Here is an 18,632-nt window from a genome sequence, read left to right as displayed (position 1 = left end):
ATAGATGAAGAAGAAACAAACTTTAATGTACTGAATACATGTAGAGCAGAAAATGAGCCAATTGGTTTTTCTTCTCGGTAAGATTGTGTGTCAGTCACACTAAACGAAAGAAATTAGGAAGCTGTGAAGATGAATTAAAATTTAGCCCTATAATATTGGTTAGCCAAGAATGACGATGTTTCAAATTGTCATTCCTGTATCCATGGCGGGTATGATTTTTTTTTTTTTTTTAAACAAGGTAGACAAGTTATAGAGTAGGGGTGGGCATGTGGCTAATGGGTTCTCTGTGCCTGCTGCTAACAAGTTCAGGGTGAAGGTCCAGGGGGGAAAAAAACAAACAATTCCAAGTTTTCCTCTTTGAGGTATTAAGGGAAGTAAATGCGAGAATATGTGCATAGTCACTTTCCTAGTATTTGGTGATGACTGTGATGGGACATGATGTTATTAATTAAGGCAATTAATAAAAGGAAAAGGAAGGGGCGATAGTATTAGTGCATCTAGTTGTGTAGTATTTGATATTCCTGATAGGCTGATATTGTTTTCCCTGTATAACTAATAGATAAACTGATACAGGGAATACTTAGGGCCTTTTCCAGGGTAATGGAGCTGATAGGACAAGAACAGAGTCTGACTCTGAGTTCGGTGGTGTGCACAAAATAACTCATGAACACCTATTATGTGGTTACAGCACTGAGGACCACTTTGGAGCCAGTGTGGTTTGGACCTGTCAAAGTAGTACTTTTGACATCCCATCTGAGAGATGAGCACCACTGGCTCCCTCATAGTGATATTTCTATTTTGTGCCTAGAACAGATAATGACTGAGAAGTGAGTGATTTTCTGGTCTTTGGGGATAATCTGGATTTCAAACTTGCAGATTCTCCAGAGACAGGATTATTTCATCAGAATAGACATAATGGATGGTAAAACCTCATTTTGTTTCTAGAAAAAAAATATATATCTCTCCAGGTAGAAAATATATATATATATATATACGTATATATATACGTATATATATATGTGTATATATATATGTATATATATATATGTATATATATGTCTAGGTAGAAAAGGTGATTTAAATGGAATCAGAGGCAGGACCCTAGACTCTACCCATATCACTAGTCTACGCGTTTGTTATCTGTCTTACAGGCCAACATCCTGATAATACACCTAGAGAGTCAGGGTAGGGAAACATTTAAGACTTAGACTGTCCTCTCTTGGAATTCTAGTGATTCCTTTTACTGGCTGTGAGGCCACCAGCAAGTTCTGATAGCACTCGAGCATCAGTTTCTCCATCCATTACATGAGGAATTTATGATAGTTTTGGACACAAAATCCCCATTATTGGGTGTGGCATGTTGTTGGTTGAATAGGCACCCAACCAATGCCAGGTGTTCCTGTTGTCTTTTTTTAAGATTTTTATTTTTTTCTATTATAGTTGATTTACAATGTTCTATCAATTTCTGCTGTACAGCAAAGTGACCCAGTTATATATGTTATATATATATTATATATATATGTACATATATATGCACACATTCTTTTTCTCACATTCTCCGCCATCATGTTCCATCACAAGTGGTTAAAGTTCCCTGTGCTATACAGCCGGATCTCATTGCTTATCCACTCCAAACACAATAGTTTGCATCTACTAACTCCCAAATCCCAGTACATCCTCCTCATCCCCCCACCCGCCTCCACCTTGGCAACCACAATCTGTTCTCCAAGTCCATGATTTTGTTTCTTTTCTGTAGATAGGTTCATTTGTGTCATATATTAGATATGTGATGTAACATGGTATTTGTCTTTCTCTTTCTGATTTTACTTAGTATGGGAGTTTCTAGTTCCATCCATGTTGCGGCAAATGGCATTATTTTGTTCTTTTTTAGGGCTGAGGAGTATTCCATTGTGTCTGTGTGTGTGTATATATGTATATGGATATATATATATACACACACCACATCTTCTTAATCCTTTAGTCTGTTGATGGACCTTTAGGTTGTTTCCATGTCTTGGCTATTGTGAATAGTGCTGCAATGAACATAGGGGTGCATGTATCTTTTTCAATGAACGTTTTGTCCAAATAAATGCCCAGGAGTGGGATTACTGGGTTATACGGCAGTTCCATATTTAGTTTTCTGAGGTAACTCCAATACCGTTTTCCATAGTGGTTGTACCAATTTACATTCCCACCAAGAGTGAAGGAGGGTACCCGTGTCTCCACACCCTCTCCAGCATTTGTTATTTGTTGACTTGTTAATGATGGCCATTCTGACAGGTATGCGATGGTGCCTCATTGTAGTTTTGATTTACATTTCACTAGTAGTGATATTGAACGTATTTTCATGTGTTTGTTGGCCATCTGTTATCCTCTTTAGAGAAGTGAGTATTTAGGTCTTCTGCCCATTCATCAATTGCTTTGTTGGGTGTTTTTTGTTTGTCTGTTTTGCTGTTGAATTGTATAAGTTATTTATATATTTTAGAGATTAAGCCCTTGTCCGTTGCATCGTTTGAAACTATTTTATCCCATTCCATAGGTTGTCTTTGTTTTTATTTATTTTTTAAATTATTTTTTTATGGTTTCTTTTGCTGTGCAAAGGCTTGTAAGTTTGATTAGGTGCCATTGGTTTATTTTTGCTTTTATTTTGTTGCCTCGGGAAACTGACCTAAGATAACATTGTATGATTGATGTCAGTGAATGATTTGCATCTGTTCTCTTCTAGGAGTTTGATGGTGTCTTGTCTTAGTTTAAGTCTTTAAGCCATTTTGAGTTTATTTTTGTGCATGGTGTGAGGGTGTGTCCTAGTTTCATTGATTTACATGCAGCTATCCTGTTTTCCCAGCACCACTTGCTGAAGAGACTGTCTTTTTCCCATTTATTATTCTTGCCTCCTTGTCAAAGATTAATTGACCATAGGGGTTTGGGTCCTATTGTCTTATTGCGTTATTTGTTTCTTTTCTTTTTTGGCCATGCCTGTGGCTTGTGGAAGTTCCTGGGCCGAGGATCAAACCCACACAGCAATAGTGACCACACTAGATCCTTAACCTGTTGAGCCACCAGGAACTCCCTTATTTGTAAAGAATCTTTCATCATGTTGTACTGCCAATAGATGTAGTATTTCTGTGTGAGAGAGTTAAATAGACTCAAATTGGTCCTGATGTCTTTAATCACCAGAGACCTGAAACTGTAAGATATTTGTTGTGCAACTGCATTTGTTCTACATTTCATTCTGAGCCCTTTATCATAAGGAGAATGGTAGTTTGACTAATAACTAGAGCTGGCCTGAAGTCAAAATCGACTCGCTTAGTGCTTTTAAATATATATAGATTATCAAATGATGTTGAAAATAACCTCTGCCTGGCTCACTAAGAATTTAAAAATGAAATGCTTCAAATCAATGTAGAGAGCATGAACACCACCAAATGGTAATCAGGATTTTGTCAGTATTTATGTATGTGTGGGCTGACTGGCCACTCCACAGAGCTCTTTGCTATCTGGTTGAGAATGAGAGCTGTCAATCTAATTGATATGCATTTTTGTCATAGCCTGTAGCCTTATCCAAAATTATAGCAGAGGCATAAACATCTACCAGAGTGAGGAGTTGTGCAGGGCTGAAGAAATGGGGCTGTGGAGTCTATAAACCACGACTTAAGCTCTGCCCCTCTTACCCTCTTGTCTTTGACTTAGTTTTGTCTTTTCCTCTCCAAAAATAAGAGTACCTACTTCAACAGACCAATGTTAGGCTTAAATGAAATGAAGCACATGAAATGTTTGGTATGGTAGGTGGCATACGCTACATGTTAGCCATTATCATTATTGTTCAAGTCATCATTATCATTACATCCAGGGATTCTTTCCAGAGCACAGGAGGTTCAAGGTAAAGGAAAGGTAAAAATTATTCAAAAAGTAGAAAACTGAGCTGAACATACAGTGAAATATACTCCAATTGGCTTAGCATGGTAATTTGACATAAGTTGTGATGTGGATGTATCTTGTATAGTTTGACCACATTTTCCATTTGCGTATTTTTTTTTTTTAACCAAGAACTACTGTTACCTGAGAAAATTATTGTTTAATCATCACAGAAAGATCAAAGACCTACATAAGTGATCTCTTATAATTCTGTTGTATACAAATTACTAAGTAGCTAAAATGAACACATAAGTTGCCTCCTTTCCTTTCCTTTTGGAACTTCATTTGGAAATATACAAAAACATATTCATGAAATGTCTATTTCTACTCATGTGCGCAGCACATCCAAAGAAACCATGATAACACTGCAGCAAATTCCAGTCTAGTTGCTGAAGTCAGGTTGACTATTGACTGGAATTCCTAGCTGCTTACCTCACATGTCTAAGGAGAGGGAGCTCAGTAATGAAGCAGGGGCAAGAGGCCATGACAGCGGCCAGGAACTCTCCCATTCCTTTGCGTTAGTTTCTGAGGGCTACCTAACAAATGCCATCAACCGAGTGGCTTAACAAAAGAGAAATTTGTTGTCTTATAGTTCTGGATGTTGGAACACTGAAACCAAAGTGTCAGCCTAGCCATGCTCCCTCTGAAACTGACAGGGGAATCCTCCCTTGCCTCTTCCTAGCTTCTGGTGGTTTGCAAGGAATCTTTGGCATTCCTTAACTTGTACATGCATCGTCCAGTCCTCTGTCTCCACAAAATGTGTCTTTTCTTGTTGTCTTCCCTCTGTGTCTGTTTATATGCCCAAATTTCCCCCTTTTAGAAGGACAGCAGTCATATTAGGCTAGTGCCCACAAATTAGACTTCATTTTCTGTAAAGACCCTATTTCTTAAATAAGGTCATATTCTGAGGTACTGGGGGTGAGGGCTTAAACATACCTTTTTTTAAAAATTTACTTTTCTGACTGTGCCCGAGGCATGTGGAAGTTTCTGGGCCAGGGATCAAACCATGCCACAGCAGCCACCTGAGCCACAGTAGTGACGACACTAGATCCTTAACCCACTGAGCCACCAGGGAGCTCCCAACATATCTTTTTAACAAATAATTTTCATGGAGGGGGGAATACAATTTACTCCATAACACCAGCAATCCTCATATTTAGACTGGATGGATCTCTGAGGCTCTATATCCAGTTATGGTAGCTGAGGGAGGATGGCAGGCATCAGACAAATTTAAAGGTCTCTCCAGCCACAGGGCCATATATTTCAATTTCTTAAAAGTAGATCTTGTCATTATATTGTGAATGGCACATCGCATTGTGTTTTTGTATGTGTGTTAAAAATGTAAATTTACCGGAGTTCCCGTTGTGGCGCAGTGGTTAACGAATCCGACTAGGAACCATGAGGTTGCGGGTTCGATCCCTGCCCTTGCTCAGTGGGTTAACGATCCGGTGTTGCCGTGAGCTGTGGTGTAGGTTGCAGACGTGGCTCGGATCCCGCGTTGCTGTGGCTCTGGCATAGGCTGGTGGCTACAGCTCCGATTAGACCCCTAGCCTGGGGAACTCCATATGCCGCGGGAGCGGCCCAAGAAATGGCAAAAAGATTAAAAAAAAAAATGTAAATTTACCAAGGGCAAGCATTTGGAATTCACTGTATGTTTTGTAATCTTGTTGTGGCATTTCTATTTCATTAGGAGCCTCAGCAAATACAAGTAGCCAAGGCCTTTAAGTGCAAGTCAAGTGTATCTTCGTGACTTAACATGATTGGAAACTCTTTTCCAAGGATTTATCCGAAGGAGGCAACTATCTTCCTGTAATTGCTTGCCAGCAAAGAAACATTCAGACCGGGAAAATCTGTGACATACTCATTGTTAAGATCAATTTCAGTGAAAGAGAATAATAGTTAATAATAATCAAAAGCTCTGACATGAGCCAGGCACTGCACTAAGTGCTTTCCTTACATTACAAAGCCTCATACTCCTAGTGGTTAAATTCTATGGAATTTAATAACATTTAGTGGTGAAAAACATATAACGCATAACTTTACTGACTGCATAAATCTAAAAATAAATATGGAAAGATCTCTCTTTTGAAATTCTTGTTTGCTTAAAAACTTATTCTGATTTCTCCCCCTTGCTGTTTTACTTGATTACTTTGTATGATGTCTTATTTCCAAGGTTTCCCTATTTCTTATTTTAAGGATCCAAAAACAGCATCGAAAAGGAAGTCAGTTTCTACCTTCCTGACACCTGACGTGCATTGAATAATGGTCCGTTGGCTGTATTTAAACAATGAATACACTATTTGTGCATTTTATTGAAACAAATATGTGTTTAAACAACTGTGTGAAAATGTCGTGTATCCTATTTTTACATTCACTTTGAAACTTCCTAGTCCTTTAGGTATTTTTATGGTCAGGCCCATATGCATGCAATGATTGTATGAACACCCTTGGATTATATATTGCATCTAATTAACTTTTTGCTCACCCCTAGGCAACCTTTGGAAATAAGACAATAGTCTCAGTTGTTTGTTTCCTGGAGAAATGTTAATGATTACGTTGAAAAAGGAAGAATTTATTTTACCCCACTGCCTAATTTTTCATAATTCCATACAATTGCTGTGTACCTTATCTTCGTTTAATATATCCCATGCAAGATATTAACTTCTATAACACTAGCGTACATGTATTTTTGGCTAAGGAGGAAACACTACCGTACCTAAAGATTTTAGTTCTTTCCAGTTGGGGTGATGGTTTTTTGATATTAAGTCTTGTCCGCAGCCAGAAAATGTTGCATTCAGGCTTTGCTTTAATGGTGGTTAGATAAAGCATCAGTCTGATTTATTTGGATACTAACTACCTTTTGCCTGAATCCACATAATAACTAACGTTTTCCACATGTGCCCGACAAATCTTTATTGGTGTACTCCAGCACAATGTGAAATACTAAAGAAATGGGAATTACTGTGGCTGGGCTAGGAGTGTGCGGTATCCGAGAAGTGTTCTTAGGGACATGCTTAGGTGAGCATTTCAGTGTAAATGTGGCAGGTGACTTATTACCCTGGGGTGGATGGAGCAGCTGCAGGGCGTCCGGTAGGGGATTGGGTCCTCTGTTAGGCTCAGGAAAGTGCTATCTGAGCTAATGCAGAAGTCCTGCCTGACAGGCTGGGCTGAAGAGAGAAGCCAGTTTGCTTGGCTGATGCCTTGATGTCTAAGTATCTGGACTGGGCACGAGGCTAAATGCATAACCTTGAATCTTGTGTGATACGCTCTCCATTCTTTTGCCTAACAGCACTACTAGGTAGATGCTAGTATTTGCTGCCATTTTATTTTGAGGAAACTGAGGTTAAATGCTTTCTCCTCCTTGGTCACAGAGATAGTAAATGATGGAGCAAAGATTTGAATCCTGGCAGTCTGATTCCAGCTATGCCTTTGTTTAGAGTTAGATTTTATAATTCCCTAAGAGGCTATATGATACAATATTAAGGAATGGGCCTTATGTATTGACAGTCCTGGGTTCAAATCCCAACTCTACATTTAATAGGTAGATGTCTTTCAAATCATTATTTAATATTTCTGGGATTCAGTTTCATCATCTCTAAAATGGGGTACAGTAGTGATTGAATGAGATCACCTATATTAGTGCCCAGCCTGACAATTATAAAGTGTTCAGAAATGCCATCTGACTTCTTTTTGAACTACTGGCTTATATTCCAAATAGCACCTTCAATGGGTCTTCCAATGTGGTCCTTATTCATTATTCCAGGAATGGCACCTTTTGTCACACTGCTGACGTGTCACCACTCCAATAGATGTTTCTCAGATTTAGGGCCTTGGCCAAAGTTCCAGGAGTTTTGTTCCCTTCAAGCAGAGGTAAATCCATCCAGACATCCTCCTTTTAAGTACTGAGGGCTGCATCTGTTTTAGACCAAAAATAATACCTTGTGATTGGAAATGTTTCAGTAACATTATTTGTGTGTTTTATTGAAGCAGAGGTTACAATTATTAGTGACACCAGGAATTTCAGACACTTAAACACAGTCTTGACTTCTCCAGAGCTAACCACATCCCTGTGCAATTATTAGTTTATCTAAATACCTTCTATGCAAACTAAACGGGAGCCAGCCTCTGTGGGAGGTGGTCCCTCTGAGGACAGACTCTCCACCGTGCATCATTGGCAGGCAGACAAATCTGGAACTCAGCTGGGGGTTGCAATAAAGATGACTTGGTTCTATTAGCTAGTAATTTGCTACCTGGCTGGGTCACTTCCTAGTCACTGCCCATTTGTCTAGGTTATCCTGACCTCTACTTGAAACCGACCTTAAGGATTTAAAAGAATTAAAAACAGGGTCTCCTTCCCTGGAGTCCATGCCTTCTGTTACATGATCTCTTTATAACATCCATTTCAGCCAGTCTCTTACAACCCAACATCTGTACAAGACAAGGAAATAAACAAAAACCCTAGCTTATCCTTGAAAGCCTCAAAATCTTCCCTCCAGTTGTGGGCTCAACAGTTTTATGGTATTTTTTGATAATTTGTTTCATTTTAGCAATGCTTTTTAGGAGAAAGACATAATTCTTTTAAAATTTGAGGTAAGCAATCAGAATGGGTGGGCATATTGTATTGCTAGAGGAGATGAGTGAGGGCTCTTCTGAAAAGGACATACCTTCCACTTATTCTCCCTGTTAGTGTGATAGAGGAATTAGGGTCTCCACCTATGGATAAGGAACCGAGGCTCACAGAGCCTTGTACGTGATCATAAATAGATAGGGCCAGGATTTGGACCACAGTCCACGACATCCAAAACCTAGAGTTTTCCAGCCACTTTGTGCTACTTTTAGTTGGGAAAGGCAAAGAGGCAAGGCTTACAATCTACACCATTGGTCTCAAACTCATGTCACCAGAGTGATGGCCACTGACAGGCTGATGTTTGCTGCTGCTTTTTTAAACCTGTCTCTTCTCACTTAAACATTAAACATGTAGTTAGGAGAGTTCCTGTTGTGGCTCAGTGGTTAACAAACCTGACTAGTATCCATGAGGACTCGGGTTCGATCCCTGGCCTCCATCAGTGGGTTAAGGATCCGGCGTTGCTGTGAGCTGTGGTGTAGATCACAGATGCAGCTCGGATCCTGTGTTGCTGTGGCTGTGGCATAGGCTGGCAGCTGCAGCTCCAATTTGACCCCTAGCTTGCGAACCTCCATTTGTCTTTTTAGGGTGCAACCCTAAAAAGATCAAACAAAGAAAACAAACAAAAAACATGTAGTTGGACTGATGTGTAATTTGCTGGTAAATGTATATCCAAGAGGAAGTTGTGGAGCGTACCATGCATTACACTGAGAGAGGATGTGGAAGACATTCTCAGGAACAAGGTTAAAGATTGGGAGCTATGAAGACTTTGACTTAGGGTGAGCTGTGAACCTAGTTGAAGTTTGGGAAGATGGTTGACAGCAGTGCGGAGATTGCATTAGGAGAAGAACTGAAGGTAAGACAGTTCAGAAGGCATTTTGCTGGTTCAAGCAAGAAATCATGAGGGTCTGACTGATACTTTCTTAAAGCAAAATTTTAGGAGATTAACTCAATCCTTCTGTGATTTAGTGTACCAGGTAGGATTTCTGTGTGTGTGTGTGTCCCTTTTTTTGGGGGGGGGGGAGGGCACACCCATGGCATATGGAAGTTCCCAGGCTAGGACTCAAATCAGAGCTGTAGCTGCCAGCCCACACCACAGCCACAGCAACACGGGATCCAAGCCACATTTGCGACTCACACCACAGTTCACGGCAGCACTGGATCCTTTAACTCACTGAGAGAGGCCATGGATCGAACTCACATCCTCATGGATACTAGTCGGGTGTGCTACTGCTGAGCCACAATGGGAACTCCCAGGTGGGATTTCTTAGTAAGCAGTCCCAATATTGACCAAGTTTCTTTCTTTTCAACACTTTAGGGAATGGGAGAAAGGTGGCATTAATTCTGGAATGCCACCTTTCTTTGTCAAGGCCCAATTCCTCTGATGCTGGGTGCAGACGTGGCACGCTGGATTGCAGTGAGAGGTATCAGTGAGCCCCCAAGGCCTGTGTTTGATACAGCTTTACTCACTGAGAAACTCTGCATAGCTCAAATGGTTACACAGAGGAAGAGGAAGAAAAGAATGTTGTTGGGAGGTAGGACAGTGTCTAGATCATGAAAGCTCTTGGAGGCCACACTAGTGAGGCTCAGTCATATCCCATGTCCCATGAATCAATGGGGAGGTTTTAAGCTGAGGTGGGGTAGTGTGAGTATTTTTTTTTTTTTTTTTTGAGAAAGATCACTCAGGCAAAACAGGAGGCAGCAAAACTAGTGAGATAATATTGCAATAATCCTAGTGAAGATAATGAAAGCCTGAACGAAGTTAGTGGTTGTAAAGAAAGGATGGAAGTGAGAGAGATTAAGGGTTTAGAATCCATTGGGCTTGGTGATTTATTGGATGTGGCATGGGAGGTAAAGTCTAAGAAGGATCCTGGACATGTTCAGATTTTTGGATTGGCTGATGCCAGTGCCTGCTTCACTTAGTTGGAAGAAGGGGGAGGAAGAACTTGTGTGGGAGAGTGGTCAGGAGTTCTGTTGGGCGTTGTTGCCTTTGAGGGTTTGTGGGATCGCCCAGGTGGAGGCAGAGGTCTAAGAAGCAGTTAGAAGAGGCCAGCCTCACAAGAGAGGCCAAGGAGGAGAAACTGAGTACCGGTGCCAGTTGATGAAAGAGGAACAAGCGATGAGACTGGCAGGAAGAGAGTGAGAAAAAAGAACCTGGTGATTAGCAACTGGTTTGGAAAGAATGGATGTAAATTCTCACCTATCTGCCTTCTTTAAACCACTCCTTTGTGGAGTGGGGCATAGACAATGGTTCTTAGGTTCAAACAGCAGACAAGTTCATCTAACCATCAGATGCCTGGTTCATTCATTCTTCATTCATGCAATTAAAAGAAAATTAAATCTTCCACCAAAAGTTATACCAAAACTAATTAAAATTTAATAAAATCTTAAATTACCTTCATCATTTGATTTCACTCAATCTCTATTACAGCCCCTGCAAAAAATCTGAGAAACCACGTCATAAAACATCTGGTGCTTTCTCCAGATGTCATTCATTCATTTGTTCTTTTTTTTTGCATTTATTTGGCCAATTTTCCACTAAATATTTATTGAGCCCCTCCTATGTGTCAAGTGCTATTCAGGCCCTGGTACTCTAGTGGTGTATCAGACAAGATCCCCTAATCTCATGGAGTTAATTTGACAATGAAACTGAATTATATTGAGAAAACATCAAAACAAATGAGAAAATTTTAGCCTGTCCATGGAAATATTGCCATCTACTTACATAATCTCATGCATCTAATTTAAAAGGAAAAAAAATATTGGTAGAATTGTGACATGCATGCAAGTAGTGATAGATTTCTGCATGGCTTTATGGTATATTTCAATTGTTAATTTTTCTAGAATCTGTTGATTTTGAAGTTGAATGCTCAAGTACTGTTCATTTTTTCGTTATGGCTTTTAAACAGATCCACTCCCCTCCCATCTCCTCTCTTATTAACTGCCTGCCTCTGAATCTCAGGAATGAGGAAAATAAGCTTCGTATTGTAAGACTGCCCAGACCCTCCCTCCTTGAGCGGTAAGGAAGGCTCCAGGGCTGTGTTCGGAATCCACGGGTGTGAAAGCACTCTTGCTCTCTAGCAATGCCCTCCTCGGAGCTTGAGGAGCCAGGGACATGGAGTAGACTTGACTTGTTCACCCAGAATATTGAAAAAATCTCCTCCCTTAGTAAGACCCAAATGAAGTTCTTCAAGTCACAGAATTAGGTGATTGTACAGCGAGGCAGTTGGCCCAGTCAAAACTGTACTTGATGAATGAATCATTCGAGAGCTCCTTTATAAAAGTGACGGGTTTTTAAATGGCCACCATATGGGGGCAGGCAGGTGGCTGGCAAAGGTTTCTGTCCTGCTTTTGCTAGACAGGCTGCCCTCCAGCGCGCTGTCAATGAAGGGCACTGATACAAAGTGATTCCTGAAGCCTCTTGCCAGGCAATGTCTTGACAGAGGACACTCCTGCCTGAGCAGGCGGCAGGTGCTGGCCCGGGCTGAGCCCCGAGCTCGCCCGCAGTTATGCTGTCAGCCTCTTTCAGCTCTAATGCTTCGTGACAACTGCCTACCTAGGCTATGATAATAGCAGAAAACCTCTGCAAAATTGATGGGGGATTTCACACAGAAGACTGGCTTCTTGTGTTATGTGAGGCAGAGCATGCTGGTTCTCTTTGCCAGTGGGAGACAGAAGGTTAGGGTCAAGACCTGGGCAATGGTGTCGATTTGAAAATCCAAATTTGTGGTTTGACTCGACCTCCTCCCTGGCTCTGAGTGTCACATAATTTTGTTTTCCCTGAATGCATGAGCCTGCCTGCTCTTAAAAAAATGTTACCAAAACTTATCTTTGAACAGGATTCCATATGACATTAAGTAACATAGAAGGCTGACAATAAATGTAATGAGTCAGTGCTTCCACTCAGGATCAGGTAGGATAAATCCCACATTGTCCTTGGTTGTCTGGATCAAGCGGAATGTTTTGTGTGAATTATACAGCTGATTGAAGCTTATTCAGCGGCTCATAGTCAATCATTTATGCCATGCTGCTTACCATCTCCTTCTGCGCAGATCAAAACCACATTTTTATCCCAAACCTTTGTTGTCATTTAGCTCATCAAAATTATTAGGACTCAATTAAATTGACCTAGTTGTTTTATTTCCTGGACTATAGGAATGGGAAAGACACAGCCAAGAAGCCAGTAAGAGCTAAGCAGTAATTAGAGAAGAAAAATATTAGACCTTAGTTAACTCGACAATCAAATAACACATGTAACGTGCTGATCAAATGCCTCAATAAATATTAGCCTTTAGTATTTATTATTAAATGGTAATTTAATTACTAGGATATTTGGTATTTCTGTCAGCATTCAAAGGCTGATGTTTTCCTCTCAGCTTTGTGGCTGAAGAAGTAAGAACAAGACAGCAAGGTGGCTCATTTGCTTATACATTTCTGTTAGAATCCAATGGAGCAACTGCATGAATGCCTGGGGAGAGCTTCAAAGGGGGCCCTTGGAGACATGTATGGCTGCGCTGTGCCTCCAGCACGCTGATCTTTAAAACGTGAAACTTAAGGCCATTTTTAGTATTATCAAAGTAAGAGAGATTGTTATTCTACCATAAATCTGAAAACGGACTGAAATAAAAACATATGCCTTGAGGAAACACTGTAAAATAAAAATTTTCACTTCTTTCCCCTCCGTGGAAATACTTGGGTGCTGCAGGATTTTCTGTGCCACAGTCCTGGTCCCATCTCTCAGAGACTCCTTTGTGAATGGGCAGTGCTATACCCATATTTTGGAGGCAATGATATTTTTAGAAGATAAAAATAAATTAGAAATGGCATCCCTGATAGCAAACATTTCCTATAGTGGTCACAGCTTTAAATAATGATCTTGCACTCACGATGTCTTATTTTACTTGAACAAATACTTTTGTAACCTGTATTATATGCCAGTACTATTCTAAGCACTTTTCAAATATTGTCATCACATTGCTATATGAAGCAATTCCTATTATTAACCCCCTCTTACAGAGGATGAAATTAAGGCATGAGGGCAAGTCATGGTCCCTGAGTTTATGTTCTTAATCACCATGCTGCCACTCTCTTCAGTGTTTCAGGGGCAGTTATGCTACATTTCAAAGAGTACATCCAGCTTTGAGGCTAATTTTTCCCATATGAATTTGGGTGTCTTACAGGATACCTTACTTAACTTCAGAGAAGCTTTCATTTTGGAGTTGTCTCTCACAAATTGGAAATTGCTACTAATCGGTTGTTTTAACTTTGAGCATTTCAACTTTTTTGAGTGTAAACCTTGTTCTTTAATATAAAAGCCTTTGTGGGAGTTCCTGTCGTGGCTCAGGAGAAACAAATCTGACTAGCATCCATGAGGATGCAGGTTCAATCCTGGTTTTGCTTAGTGGGTTGAAGGATCCGGCATTGCTATGAGCTGTGGTGTAGGTCACAGACTTGGCTCAGATCTAGCATTGCTGTGGTGTAGGCCAGCAGCTACGGTTCTAACTCAACCCCTAGCCTGGGAACCTCCATATGCTGTGAGTGCAGCCCTAAAAAGACAAATATATATATATATATATATATATATTTGTCACAGCCCTGCCCTATGTTCATCCCCTCAGATAATTTTTACAAAAATGGGAAATGGTAGCTTGAACACATGCCCATGACTGCCATCTATCTCTGGGAACCCTGCAAGATGTACCTAGGTTGGAAAAAACACAATTTCCCCAGGTCCAGGAGCCTTAAGGTCAGAATCTGGGGAGCGGGGGTCACAGGTGCAGAGCGCCAGTGTTTGGAGTGCCATTGCTGTGTGTATGTGTTGAGTGGAGGAGCCTAGGCCATAGGAACTGATGAGAACAGTAAAATCATAATTTTCAAATAAAGACAGTTCACTAGTAGAAGGGAAAAAGAGAATTTATACCCCTGAAAACAAAGCTAAGTGATCTGTAAGTTCGAATAGAGAAACAATTTCAAACACATAGCAAAGAAATAAAGTGAAGGAAATGAAAACAATGAGTGAAAAGGTAGGATAAGAGACAAGACAAATCCAGGAGATCTAATAAACAAATAATCACCATTACTGATAAAGGAAAAGGAAGAAATCAAAATGAAGCAATAACGGCAGTGTGTGCCTGTGTGTTTGTGTTCGAATAAATCCCTGAGCTGAAGGAATGTGAATTTTCAGATTGAAAGGACTCATCAAATCTCAAGATGTATTAAAATTTAAAAGTGCTCTCACGTTAGCATATAATTCTCCCCTACCTCTTCTGTATTATCTATTTCAGATGCATACACAGAAGGAGGAAGTTTTTTTCCCCCCTCCTTTGCAAAGGGAAAAAAACCCAGTTAAATTGCAGTGCAAAGTAATTTTTTACAAGGTGATACTGCAACAAGAAATGAGATGGATTCAATTCCTACCTCATAGCTTAGAGTCTAGTGGGAGTAGACCAATGAGTATTCAGATGGTGTGTTACACACCCTATAATAGGAAACCCAGGGAGCTGTGGGCAGTAGGTAAGGACCAGGTAGCTCAGACTGGAGGGAATGCTCTCTGCACTGGACCCGGAAGAGGAACGGACATTGGCGGGAAGCAGACAACTTGTTCCTGGAGAGGTAAGGGAATTCAATTTGGAAGAATTGGAAGAAATCTTGGGGGCAAGATTCAAGGAGAAGAGTTGGGGATGGGGAGGCAAAGAGAGAGATGAAGCTGAGAATTAAGCTAAGGCCAGATCAATCAGCAAGCACTTTCAATATCTGGCTGGATGTTTTCATCTTCGTGATAGCCATAGAATGTAGGCACATCCCCATTTTTCAGATGAGGAAATTGAGGCAAGGAGAGGTTAACTAACTTGCCCAACATCACCCAGCTAGTTAAATGGTGGAGCCAGGCAGTCTGGCTCCAGAGCCCACACCCTAAGAATGTTGACAAAGGAAGGATTTTATTTTTCAGCACTGGTTGACCTTAGGAACCGTATCTAGTGGTTTCAGACATAAGAGGATAGTCTTGGCTAAGCCACCCTCACGTAGCCCCACTGCAGTAGCTGACACACATGCCCGCCTGTCGCATCTGTGGACTTATCTGAGTGCTCTTAAACCATGGGTAAATGATCCCCAGGCTGTCTTTAAGATAATTAGAAACAAATGGAAAATAGTTCTCCTATATTATCAACAGCATATCAGCAAAACTTGTGTCTTAAAATGTGCATTCAATTTCTAATATTAAAAAACGTAGTTAAAGCCATATGTTGAATATTATCACGCATCTTTGTGAAATTAGTAGGGGACCCATTTGAATAACCATTTTGTTTAGATCAAACTTACTGGAGGTTTTCTTTTTCTTTTTTTTTTTTTAAAAGCCTTTCCTCTCCTTTCCCTCTGACCTTCTGCAAATCCAAATATGAAAGAAAAACTGTGTGTGTGTGTGAGAGAGAGAAATAGAGAACGTGTGCACACATGAGTGCCTGCAATGGGGACAAATTATCAAAAACCAAAGTTTTAGGTTTGGAGGACTGTTACTTGGGGAGATGGGTGAAAGATGGGGAAAGTCAGCAACTGTTCAAGAACAACATAGGTTGCTGGTAATTAATACATGGTAGGCCCAAAAGGGCTTTTTCTTTTTCTTATTTTGGCCTAGAGTTTTGCGGGGGCTTAGGGGGATGGGGGAGCGCTGGTCTGCTTTGTCTAATCTTCTAGTTATTCCCCTAAATGCCTAATGACCATATCATGTAGCTGTTGGAGAAAGCTTTTTAAAACCTATGCCCAATCAATGCTTGGGAAACTTTAATCATTGTTGTTTTGCTTAATTTCCCCATTTAAGGTCATCATACGTACGTAAACACTGGGTTGTCTGGATTTTCTGAAATGCGCCGTCCCTTGAAAGATACGCCTTCAATATTACCTTCTATTTCTAGAGGATGAGGATCATGAAAGGAGTTAGACTAGGATATTTGGGAAAACAAAATGTTAAACAACCATTTTATACCAACCAGTGAGCCTTCTCCATCTACATGTTGTGCAGACATGAATTTCCAATGGGCCCTAATGAATGCTGGAGGAAAATCCATCACTGTCTTGAACTAGCATGTTACAAGGTAAGTGTCTGGTGGATTCCAACAACTTTAAAAATCACAATTTGTAACAAGTTCATTGGAGTTCCATAGAAGATACCAGCAAAGAAGTAAATGGTTTCCAAAAAATAAAAAGGATAAAAGTATATTTTTGATCACTAAAACTGAAAGGGCCTTGTAAAGCATAGAGTTTAGCCAAGGTAAGAAAAACAAAAATCAGGAATAAACATGAAATCAGTTGATTTAGTCTGCCTTAAGTAAAATTGAACAACAACAAAATCTCTTGATTGTAGGAGCTGAATCAGCAAATAGAAGAAAAATCTCCCAAAGAATCAACCCTATATTTACAACCCACTTGAGGTTTTTCACTCTGACAGACTAGTCACTAAGTATAGACGGTCCTCCCACTGTTGGTTTGTACAACTTTAAATTTGTCTTTCTTTGGACTGGGCCTCAGGATATATTCTAGGTTCAGACTGTGTCACTTTGTGCTTTTTAATTGATGCTTCGTCTATAATAAAGAGGCTAAGATTTTCCATGAGAAGCTTTCCCATGCAAAAACCTTGCAGATAAATCACCGCAGTGCCTAATAGGGGCAAAAATAAGGAAGGCCTTTGGGGTTAAATGCCATTTGCTTTGGTAGCTATGTATGGAGGATCTATTTTGTGTACGATAGTTGGTTAGATATATCAAGATCAGCAGACCTTAGTCCTTGAGGGCTATGTCCATTGTAGTGAGAAGCTAAGACAGGTGAATATTCTAGTTTGAGACAAGCAGGATTAGAAAGGAAACAGAGCTTAGAAAAAAATAGAGAAAGATTTTGTTTGTGTTCAAAGGAGGAAACGAGCATTTCCAGTTGACGAACTAGGTAAGATGGCATATAGACTCTGAGGAATGGAGAGGATTTTAAGAGGTTGGAGGCGGGCAGTTTCAGGGGGAGAAGAGTGCCTTTCCCGTGGAGAAGGCATGTTGGAGGTGTACAGTGGTGGGGCCTGGGAGGGGAAGGGCAGCCGAGGAATAGTGGGCTGGAGCCACGGGTTCAGAGCCTCCAGTGTCAAGCAGAAGCAGTTTAAGTAGCCATTTGAGAGCTAAGGAGTAGAGAAGGTAGTGCTAGAAAAGATATCTACCTTGTTTCAAAGAAAAGAGTTAATGTCAATGAAGCCATGTTAACAGCCAACACATAATTTAAAAAGCATGCGAAACTTTACTTCCAAAACTAAGTTAAAGGGATCTGATGCATAATCTCTTTCTCCTTTTTCCTACCTGGGGTTTTCTTCTCCTCAGTTTCCTCATCATCAGGCTTTTGGCACCTCTCACCACCACTCCTCCTCCTCATTCCCCACACCCCCGAGTGATGTGGATTTTATTCTCTCTAGGCTTAGGTCTTTCCATGTAGCCTATCATAAGCTTCCCTCCTCTGGCCCCTCTGTCCTGTCAGTCTTTGCTCATTGGGGCTGGAAATTTAAATGAGTGGTAGTTCTCAAGTCTAAGGAGCACGAATGAGAACTGAAATAGTGACAATGGAGAGGAAGGGATAGATTGAGAGACCTTTGCTGGCAGAACAAACAATAGGATTTAGCAGAGATAATGTGAAAAGGAGGAGGAGTCAAGGCAGCATCAGGATTCTAAGTGAATGGTGAGTGGTTGGCAGGTAGCCGGAGAACCCTGGGAGCGGAAGTTTTGAGGCAAGATGATTTCAGTCTCACTAGTTGACATACCATGCCTGGGGGAAGTTTAGACGAATATCACAGAATTTTAAGAAGGGAGAACACTTTTCCGAGTGAAATGTTCAGATGAAAAAGATGGGTCTTTAAGATGGGCAAGATTTTAACAGGTGGCATGATGAGTAAAGATATTATGGAATACTAGTTTATAATGTTTTGTCTTTATCTGATAGGTAATGAGAAGTCACAGTAAGCTTTTGAGCTAAGGAGTGACTTTTGGACATTCATTTTTTTTAGATGAAGTGAAAAAGGGAGTTTGGAAGGAGAGACAGGAGTTGGGGAGAAATGCAAGGAGATTTTTGC

The 18,632-nt window shown here is 40.5% G+C and overlaps 1 long non-coding RNA gene across 2 annotated transcripts in view; it reads left to right on the top strand.

The window, feature by feature from the left end:
- Window positions 1–18,632, top strand: part of LOC102160045 (uncharacterized) — a 46,911-nt gene that overhangs the window by 8,805 nt on the left and 19,474 nt on the right. The window contains exon 2 of one of the 2 annotated variants that reach the window (XR_308170.4): window positions 16,557–16,629. The exons of the other annotated variant lie outside the window; for it this stretch is intronic. This is a non-coding gene — a long non-coding RNA (uncharacterized LOC102160045). The remainder of the gene's footprint in view (window positions 1–16,556; window positions 16,630–18,632) is intronic. 2 annotated transcript variants of the gene reach the window in all.

Source organism: Sus scrofa, chromosome 15 (assembly GCF_054392235.1).
Source record: "Sus scrofa isolate SSC_HxYL_T2T_F1_AM1 chromosome 15, Sscrofa_HxYL_maternal_Yorkshire_Landrace_v2.0, whole genome shotgun sequence".
Taxonomy (NCBI): Eukaryota; Metazoa; Chordata; class Mammalia; order Artiodactyla; family Suidae; genus Sus; species Sus scrofa.
Note: the sequence above shows the minus strand (reverse complement) of the source record. Positions and strands in the feature narration are given on the sequence as shown.